The 9,442-nt window shown below is 44.5% G+C and overlaps 1 non-coding gene across 1 annotated transcript; it reads right to left on the bottom strand.

Annotated features, from left to right (window-relative positions):
* Positions 1 to 3,094: 3,094 nt before the first annotated feature.
* LOC112087677 lies at positions 3,095 to 3,201 on the bottom strand. The gene has a single exon (XR_002900223.1). It is a non-coding gene; the product is annotated as a small nucleolar RNA R71 (small nucleolar RNA).
* Between the last annotated feature and the right edge of the window lie 6,241 nt (positions 3,202 to 9,442).

Raw genomic sequence — 9,442 nt, forward strand, 5'->3', positions numbered from 1 at the left:
AGGTGCATTTGGAGCTGAAAAGATGAATCCAGGAGGTGGAATGGTGATCAAAGCTTGAAAAGTGGCAAAAATTGGGTCTATGGAGGTTATCGGCCATTCTCGCTGGCCAGGAAAGTTTTCTCGGCCATTTTCTCGTACCGCGGGTGGACTTTGTCGACCAAAACACGTACCGCGAGTGAAGTGTATCTGCTAAAATCTCCGGGTGCAAACATGTCTCAGAAATCGCCTGTCCGGGGAACCTTCCGGTCCGATTCAGGTGGCGGATGCTTCATAGAAGTTGGAGAGGATTGGATCACGGTCTCATAGCAAGTGGAATCGTGGAATTCGGACGCGTGAGCAGAGAGTTAGGCTCGTCGGAAGGAACCCCTGTCTCGCAGCTGTTCCGGACCGAGCAGATCAGTTATGAAGGATCCGAAGGACGGTGCACTTCCAGGCCGATTCAGTTTCCGCGGCCTTCATGAGAATCAGAGACATTTGAGTCTTCTTTCCAGAAGGTCCAAGAGCATTCAATTCGGATCTATGAGCAGGAAGATACGGTCTCCGGAATGGACACATGTCTAGACGCCTCTCTCTGGTCGTGTACATGCACTGCACAGATGTGCCCTGCAGGAAGCCTTACACTTCCCAAGCACCGAAGCTTCCTTCACCAAAGTTGGAGATAAATGAGTCCTCTGTCTTCTGCAACCGAAATCATTCAATTCAGACAGGTATCATAGGAGTTACACTCTCCGGAATGCGAAGTGCTCTAAGCTGCTCTGGATGCTGCGAGATGGTCTTGCGACTTGGTTAACCCGCAGGCCTGAAGATGAACGCCTGAATGCTGATGCTGCGAGTTGAAATGTGCGGGTAAACTATCACTGGAAGAGTCTGAAGCTCCCGAGCAAGAGAAATGCTAAGTCCACAATCGTGCGACTTAGGCATGCGAGTTAGCCGCGCCTGGAACTAAGCCGCACGATCACTCGCAAATCACTCCGACTTGAGCCTGCGACCTAGGTGCAATAGAGACCAACCCGCACAGTTTGTACATTCCCCAGAAACCGCCTTAGTCCTGCGAGTTGGAGAGGAAGGAGATCAAGCCGCAGCAACACTCGCAAAACACTCCTACTTAGGCGTGCAGCTAAGACAAGGCGATTCAGGCTTCACAAGACAAGTCTTCATCTACTGCGACTTAGGTGTGCTACCTGGGACATACTGGACCAACCCGCAGTAATTCCCACTTTATCCATTAAAGCCGGGTCAGGACCCGGTTTGTTCCGGGCTGACCCGGTTCGTTTTTAAGGAAGTATAAATACTTTTTAGGGTTTTTTGGGGAGAGAACTAAGTTTTATTCCCTTTGTCTCTTGCCTCTTCTGTGAAAAGACTCCATTAAGAAGAGAAATATCTATATTTGAGTGTTTAATCAAGAGAGTTTTAATAGATCTGGGTGTTTAAAGCTGTTTTCTTTTTAATATATCATCTCCATCTCCATTTCTCATCATTAATCATGCTAATCTTCTCAACTTACAAAGGTTTAAGAGAGATTAGTATGATTAGTGAGTAGTCACCTTAATGAGGTTCTAGATGTGTAGGTTAGGGTGCTAAAGTGTTAGATTAGGAATGCTTAGGGCTAGATTCATTGATTCATCTCTCTAAACAGCTGTTCTCTATGCTAGATCCTTGCATATCACTTGAGATCTAGATTCTGGGAATTACATGCACCAAAAGTGTTTGATGAAATTCCTGAAAGAGCTGTATTAGAGGTTTAAGCATTTTCTGCATGATGATGTATTGTTAATTGCTTGAATGATCATTAAGAACTGTTTACTAATGCATATTGATTCATATTTCACAAATGGGACTTTGGTTTGAAAATGGATTAGTATAGGGGTTAATACCTTCATGAGAGGATTAACCTAGATTAGAGTTCTTAATCATTTGAATCATGTCTCATCATTGTCATTAGCATTTCTAGTTTAGCACCAAAGCACCCTAACCAATTATCATGTCTAGAATCTCATGCCTCCATCATATCATATTCACATCATTTGTCATTGTCATTAGTCTTTAATCCTGTTTAAGTTTGTAGTTGTCATTAGTTAACAAAAATCACTCTTGTTTGCTTGAATTAAGAACTTGATCACATAGCTTAGTGTCTATCACCACATTCTTGGATTGATAAACCTCTTTGTGCTACTTTGACAAGGGGATTGATAGCCCTGAAACCATAAAAAGTCTTATCTATCAATTGGCGCCGTTGCCAAATTGTGGTTTGTTTAGCATTAAGCTCTGATCTGTTCTTGAGATCAAGTGCTTACTTTCTTGTTATTACTGATTACTTTCAAGTTCTGTTTGTGATTTCAGGTGTATGAACACCAGGTCTAGATCAAGAAGCTGTGGCCCACCTTTCCCTCTCAACGACAATATCAATCTTTTGGTACCAAGGAGGAGAAAGGACAGACGTGGTAGACAGATTGATCAGGCTGAGATGGCAGAACAAGGAGATCACGTGGTAGACATAGAACAACCAGTTCATGAGCAATAGGCTCAAGGAAGTTGAGCTGGTAATGGAGTTGGTCAAGGGTTTCATCAGGGTAATGTTCATCAGGAACAAGTGCACCAACAAGCTTATGTCCACCAGGGACAAGCTCAAGCTCATCAACAGAGGCATCAGGCCAATGTTCAGCAAAGACAACAAGTGCACCACCAACCCCACCCTTTCCAACAACAGCAAAGAAGATATAAGCAACCCCAAGTCTATGTTGGAGAGAATAACAGGGCCAATGCTCATCAGTATGGAGCTGGTATTCAGGCACCACCTGTGCAAAACAACAACTTTGAAGTGAAGGCATCATTGCTGAATATGGTCCAGAATTCAAAGTTCCATGGGTTAGCAATGGAAGATCCATTGGAACACTTGGATCAGTTTGATAAGGTGTGTGATCTGACCAAGATTAATGGAGTTTCAGAAGACAGCTTCAAGCTAAGACTATTCCCATTCAGTCTTGGTGACAAAGCTCATCAATGGGAGAAGAATCTTCCAAGAGGCTCCATTCAAACCTGGGAGCAATGCAAGCAAGCATTCTTATCTAAGTTATTCTCCACCTAAAGAACTGCAAAACTGTGGAACCAAATCTCTAGCTTCACTCAGCACAGCAATGAGAGTTTTGGTGAAGCATATGAGAGATTCAGGAGCTACACAAACCAATGCCCACACCATGGGTTTAGTGAGGCTTCTCTTCTCAGCACACTTTATAGAGGAGCTCTTCCCAAGATTAGAAACCAGCTGGATACTGCTTCCAATGGGAACTTTCTGGGTAAAGAGATACATGCTGCTTTAGAGCTAGTGGAGAACTTAGCATTGAGCAATGATACTTATGGTGAAGACTATGACAGGCTCACCAGAGAAGTTAAGGAGTTGAGGAGTGAATTGGACAAGCTGAAATTCACCACTCAGAAGCCAATGCATTTTGTTGGAGAGTATGAGGAACCATCTCAGATCTTTGAGAACATAAGTGAAGAGGGTCTTACCCAAGAGGAGCTTAACTACATTGGGAATCAGAGGTTCTAGAGATATCAGTATGGTAATGCCAATCCAAACCTTTCTTACAGGAACACCAATGTAGCTAACCCACAAGACCAGGTCTATCCCAATTCTCAAGCTCCAAAGAACTTTGTTCCCAAGAACAACTTTCAAGGGTCATTCCAACCCAAGAATCAGTTTGGTCAGAATCAGAGTTTTGGTCAGCAACAGCAACCATTTCAGGGCACTGGTTACACCTCACAACAGCAAAAGGCACCACCAGGGTTTGGTCCACCACAGTTCCAACAGCAGGCGCCGGTTCAACAACAGTTCCAGCCACCAATGGTTCAACAGCAGCCATAGATGGGTACAGATATGGTTGGTATTCTGCAACAACTACTTCAGGGTCAACAGATCTTTGCAAGTCAGAATGCAGCTATGCAGCAGGAAATCAAGGAACTGAAGCAAAACCAAGCATCAAGCTCAAGGAACCAAGGCCACCTACCTGGAAAACCAGAACCCAACCCCAAAGAATATGCTAAGGCCATTACACTGAGGAGTGGAAAGGAGTTACCTGGTATTGAGAACAACAATGTGATCATTGAGGACAATGATCAACCTGAGGGGGAGGCAGCCTTAAAGGATGATCAAGTTGCTGAGAAACCAAGGACAGAAAAGGGTAAAGAGGTAGCAAAGGAACCAGAACCAGAAAAAGTATATGCGCCACCACCTCCATACCAACCCAAGCTCCCATTTCCAGGGAGATTTAAGAAGCAACTAGTGGACAAGGCAAGAGCTGTATTTGAGAAGGCACTCAAGGAGACACCACTCACAATGCCTCTCATTGATGCATTCTTAATGATGCCAAAGATGGGGAAGTTCTTGAAGGATGCCATTCTGAACAAGACAAAAGAGCTTCAAGGCATGGTAGTACTAAGTCATGAAGGTAGTGCTATCATTCAGAAGAAGTCCATTCCAAGGAAGCTAACTGATCCAGGGAGCTTCACACTCCCTTGTGCCATTGGACCTCTTCTATTCTCTGGATGTCTTTGTGATCTAGGAGCATCAGTCAGCTTGATGCCATTCTCAATAGCTAAGAAGCTAGGCTTTAGAGTCTTCAAACCTGCAAGGATCTCTCTTATCCTTGCAGATAGATCAGTTAGATTGCCTGTTGGTATGTTGGAAGATCTACCTGTCAAGATAGGTGGTTTTGAGGTTCCAACAGATTTTGTTGTGCTGGAAATGGATGAGGAACCAGTAGATCCTCTTATCTTGGGCAGGCCATTCTTAGCAACTGCAGGAGCTATTATTGATGTGAGAGGTGGGATAATAGAGCTTCAACTTGGGTCTGAAAAGCTCAAGTTTGATGTGAATGAGATGATGAAGAAACCCACCATTGAAGGTCAATGTTTCTATGTGGAGACAATGGATCAGTTGGCTGATGAGTTGCTTGAGGAGCTGAACACTGAGGATCCTCTTCAAGCTGCTCTAACTCAAGAACAAGGAGACAATGGGCTCTTAGCTGAAGCAAGTGAAGGGTATAAGCTGTATCTGGACAATGCAAGAGAGCTGGGTCCTGAGACAAGGTTTTTGGAGCTGGAACAAAGTGGCTCTGAAGTTTTTGCTATCAAGGAATCAGTCACCAGCCAAAGCAGCTTGGACCAGGATTGGAATGAGGCTGATGAACCCCATGTTGAGCTCAAGCCTCTACCAACAGGGCTCAAGTATGCTTTCTTAGGCTTAAACTCCACATATCCTGTCATCATCAATGATAGCCTATTAGAGGATCAAGAGAGTGCATTGCTTAATGAAATAAGAAAGTTCAGGAGAGCCATAGGGTATTCTTTGGCTGATATTAGAGGGATCTCTCCTGACATTTGCACCCACAGGATCTACCTAGAGGACCAATCTATGTCCTCTATTGAGCATCAACGACGACTTAACCCCAACCTTAGGGAAGTGGTTAAGAAGGAGATACTAAAACTTCTTGAGGCAGGGATAATTTACCCAATCTCTGACTCGAGATGGGTGTCTCCTGTTCATGTTGTGCCCAAGAAGGGTGGGATCACAGTGGTGAAAAACGAAAAGGATGAACTCTTAGCTCAAAGAACCATAACTGGCCATCGCATGTGCATTGACTATAGGAAATTGAATTCTGCTTCTAGAAAAGATCATTTTCCTTTACCATTCATTGATCAAATGCTTGAAAGGTTAGCTAATCATCCTTATTTTTGTTTTCTCGATGGGTACTCTGGATTTTTTTCAAATTCCCATAGATCCAAGAGATCAAGAGAAAACAACATTCACATGCCCTTATGGCACTTATGCTTATAGGAGAATGCCTTTCGGTTTATGTAATGCACCAGCCACTTTTCAAAGATGTATGATGCACATTTTCTCTGACATTATTGAAGAGAAAGTTGAGGTGTTCATGGATGACTTTAGTGTCTACGGCTCCTCCTTCTCGGATTGTCTCTCTAATTTGACACAGGTGTTGGAGAGATGTGAGCAACACAACTTGGTGCTGAACTGGGAGAAGTGTCATTTCATGGTGCAAGAAGGGATAGTTCTTGGGCATAAGATATCTGAGAAGGGTATTGAGGTTGATAGAGCAAAGGTAGAAGTAATGGTGAACCTGCAAACCCCCACTTCAGTTAAAGGGATAAGGAGCTTCCTTGGGCATGCAGGGTTTTATAGAAGATTCATAAAGGACTTCTCAAGGATTGCCAGGCCCTTAACAAGACTGTTGTGTAAGGAAGTGGATTTCATCTTTGATGCTGAATGTGAAGAAGCCTTTAAGTTGATCAAGGAGGCATTGGTTAGTGCACCAATAGTTCAGGCACCAGACTGGTCACTTCCTTTTGAGGTCATGACAGATGCATCTGACTTTGCTGTTGGAGCAGTGCTTGGGCAAAAGAAAGACAAGAAGCTGCATGTGATCTACTATGCCAGTAGAACACTTGACTCTGCACAAGAGAAGTATGCTACAACTGAAAAAGAAATGCTGGCAATAGTTTTTTCCTTTGATAAGTTGAGAAGCTACCTGGTGTGATCAAAAGTCATAGTATACACTGATCATGCAGCCCTCAGGTATTTGATGACCAAGAAAGATGCCAAGCCAAGGCTGTTAAGATGGGTTTTATTGCTCCAAGAGTTTGATATGGAAGTTCTTGATAAAAAGGGCATTGAAAATGGGGCTGCAGACCATCTCTCAAGGCTGAGGATTGAAGAAAAGGTCCCCATAGATGATGCTTTGCCTGAAGAGTCTCTGATGGTGCTCCATTCCAACTTGGAGTTTGAGGAAGTAGAGAGCATTCAAGAAAGGAGGATGCCTTGGTTTGCAGACATAGTGAACTATCTTGCATGTGGGGTGGAGCCTCCTGAATTAGATACTTACAAGAGGAAGAAGTTCTTCAGAGATGTCCAGAGATACCATTGGGATGAGCCCTACCTCTATGTTCTGAACAAGGATCAGCTGTATAGAAGGTGTCTTGCTGAAGAGGAGATGCAACCTGTGTTGCAAGAATGTCATGGTTCTGCTTTTGGAGGTCACATGGGGGCGTTCAAAACTGTGGCCAAGGTTCTTCAGAGTGGGTTTTGGTGGCCTACAATGTTCAAAGATGCTCAGTTGGTGGTTTCAGCATGTGATGCCTGTCAGAGGCATGGGAACATATCAAAGAGGAGTGAGATGCCTCAAAACCCCATTCTAGAAGTTGAGATCTTTGATTGCTGGGGGATTGACTTTATGGGACCTTTTATTTCATCCTATGGGAATCAGTACATTCTTGTTGCTGTGGACTATGTGTCCAAATGGGTTGAGGCCATTGCTTCCCCTACCAATTATTCCAAGGTTGTTGTGAAGCTGTTCAAGAGCATTATCTTCCCAAGGTTTGGAGTCCCAAGGGTTGTTATCTCTGATGGAGGATCTCATTTTGTGAACAAGACTCTGGAAGGTTTATTGAGAAAGCATGGAGTGAAACACAAGATAGCTACTCCTTATCATCCTCAAACTAGTGGCCAGGTTGAAGTATCCAATAGACAAATCAAAGCCATTCTTGAGAGGACTGTTAGCTCAAGCAGAAAAGATTGGAGCAAAAGGCTAGATGATGCATTGTGGGCTTATAGGACTGCCTTTAAAACTCCAATTGGGACATCACCATTCAGTCTGCTATATGGGAAGAGCTGCCACCTTCCTGTTGAGCTGGAATACAAGGCCATGTGGGCTGTGAAGTTGCTGAACTTTGATATCAAGACAGCTCAAGAGAAAAGGATCATGCAACTTCATGAACTTGAGGAGATTAGGCTTGAGGCTTTTGAAAGCTCAAAGATCTATAAGGAGAAGACCAAGTTTCTGCATGATCAAAAGATTCTGAAAAGGGAGTTCAAGTATGGTGATTTGGTCTTGCTGTTCAACTCTAGACTTAAGTTGTTTCCAGGAAAGCTTAAGTCTAGGTGGTCTGGACCTTTCAAAGTTCTTGAAGTGAGACCTTATGGTGCCATTGTCTTAGAAGTGAAGAATGGTCAAGAATTTGTGGTGAATGGACAGAGAATCAAGCATTACTTAGTTTCACAAGGGAAAGAGGAAGCTACAACAGTTTCTCTTCTTGATCCACCAGCCTGTTAAACAGGTTCTCAAAGTCAAACTTAGAGACTTTAAACAAAGTGCTCTTGGGAGACACCCCAAGCTTATCTTTGTACATAGTTCTTTTGATTTCGTCTCTTTTCTTTTATGTTTTAGAACTTTTTGATGGGTTTTGTGAGTTGGTCTCAGGTACTAGGAGATCTTTGGAAGACATAGCTCAGTGATAAATGGAATGGAGCATGTGAGAGAGCTGAGAGAAGTGTTTAAAGCCAGAAAAACTTGAAGAACGACTCAGTGCTACCTAGGTGTGCGGGTTAGTGCATGAAGAGCCCAGGCCGCAGCAAGACTCGCAATTTACTCCGGCCTGGGCGTGCTACCTGGTGTGAAAGGAACCTGGCCGCACGAAACCATGAAGAAGCCCGAAATGTTTAAGTCCCAGTTACTGCGGCTTGGGAGTGCGGGTCAGAAGAGAGGAAGCTAGGCCGCACACCCATTCGCAATTTACTCCGGCTTAGGTGTGCGACCTAGAAGCATGGAAGCCGAGCCGCACCAGAAAGAAGAAGGCCGAGAGTTCTAAGTGCTAAACTGTGCTACCTGGTGCTGCGGCCTGAAACCCAAGGAGGCTAAGTCGCACGATCATTCGCAATTCACTCCGAGATGGTCGTGCTACCTGGAAAGAAGAAGACCAAGCCGCACTAAACAGAAGGAGTCCAAAACGCCTAAGTCCAAAACTGTGCTAGCTGGTGCTGCGGGTTAAAAGAAAGGAGTCCAGGCCGCATGAAGACTCGCAATTCACTCCGGGTCAGCTGTGCTAGCTAGGAACATGGAGGCCAGGTCGCAGCATGAAGAGAACGACCAAGGAGTTTAAGTGACAAAACCTGCGGCTTAGGTGTGCTACCTGGGAGGCAAGAGTTCCAAGCCGCAGCAAAAGAGAGATGGCCGAGTTTTCTAAGTCACAGACCCTGAGGCATGGTCGTGCTACCTGGAAACAAAGGAAGCTAACCCGCAGCAAGACTCGCAATTTACTCCGAGTTGGGCGTGCTAGCTGGGAAGTAAGGGTTCCAGGCCGCACAAAAAGAAGAGTGGCCAAAGTGTTCAAGTCCCAAAACCTGCGAGTTAGGCATGCCACCTGGGAAGAATGAGTCCAAGCCGCAGCAAAAAGAAGAACGGCCAAGATGTCTAAGTAACAAACCTTGCGGTTTAGGTGTGCTAGCTGGGCACAAGTGAAATAGGTCGCAGCAGGAAAAGAACGGCTAAAGCGTCTAAGTCCTAAACCCTGCGCCTTAGTCATGCTACCTGGGAACAAAAGAAACCAAGCCGCACATATGGTCGCAAATTACTCCTACTTGGTCGTGCTAGCT

Source organism: Eutrema salsugineum, unplaced genomic scaffold (genome assembly GCF_000478725.1).
Source record: "Eutrema salsugineum unplaced genomic scaffold, Eutsalg1_0 scaffold_17, whole genome shotgun sequence".
Lineage (NCBI taxonomy): Eukaryota > Viridiplantae > Streptophyta > Magnoliopsida > Brassicales > Brassicaceae > Eutrema > Eutrema salsugineum.